The sequence below is a fragment of the Echinops telfairi genome, unplaced genomic scaffold (assembly GCF_000313985.2).
Source record: "Echinops telfairi isolate 266 unplaced genomic scaffold, ASM31398v2 ScPeMD7_28;HRSCAF=97, whole genome shotgun sequence".
Classification (NCBI taxonomy): Eukaryota; Metazoa; Chordata; class Mammalia; order Afrosoricida; family Tenrecidae; genus Echinops; species Echinops telfairi.
Genome location: NW_022103925.1, coordinates 1448859 through 1449694, shown reverse-complemented (window position 1 = coordinate 1449694; position 836 = coordinate 1448859).

Genomic DNA, 836 nt, shown 5'->3' with positions numbered 1-836 from the left:
GAGCCGATGCCAACCCTGCAGGGCAGCGTAGAACTGCCTTGTGCATTTCCAAGCCTGTAATTCTTTGCAGGAGCAGAAAGCCTCCTCTTTCTCCGGAGGAACGGCTGGTGGATTTGAACTGCAGACCTTTGGGATCACAGACCAGGGTATAACCCCTTCACCACCAGGCCTCCGGTTTGAAAATGTGCCTGGCCCTGTTCCCCTTTCTTCTGAGGCTCAAACCTCCAGCCTCTCACTCAGCAGCCGAGCTGGAGATCCGCTGGTTCTGCTCAAACTCCAAAACCAAGCCCTGTCTGACCACGGTGGCCCGGGTCTGAGAGAGCAGATGGCTCTGGGCGGCTTCTTGGCTGCTTTTTAAACACGTTTTATTGGTGCTTTATCCACATAGGGTACCGCCACATCAGGATGAGCTGCACAGTCTCCTTACCAAGACCCGCTTGAGAACATCGCCTTCCTCCTGGTGCTCATCGTTATTAGTGTAATTATTTTTTTTAATTGTGGCAAAAATGTGCCGCAACAAACCATTCTCCAGTTCCACGGCATCCACATGTATAATTCAGTGCCACGGACGATCCTCTCCGAGTTGTGCAGCTGTTATGGGCAGCCTTTCCTGTGCCACCCACCACCTTGAACACAACCCTCGCCCCTGGGCAAAGACGCATCCTCCTTCCCCTGTGGTGGCCACTGGTCAAGTCCACATAACACGCACTTCCATAGTGAGTTGCTTTTAAAGAGTTGTGTATTCATGATCACAATATGTACCAGTGCTCCCCACCCCCGCGTTTATTGTTTGCTGCTAAATGCCCCTTGCCCTCCCCACCCTCCCCCACCCCATA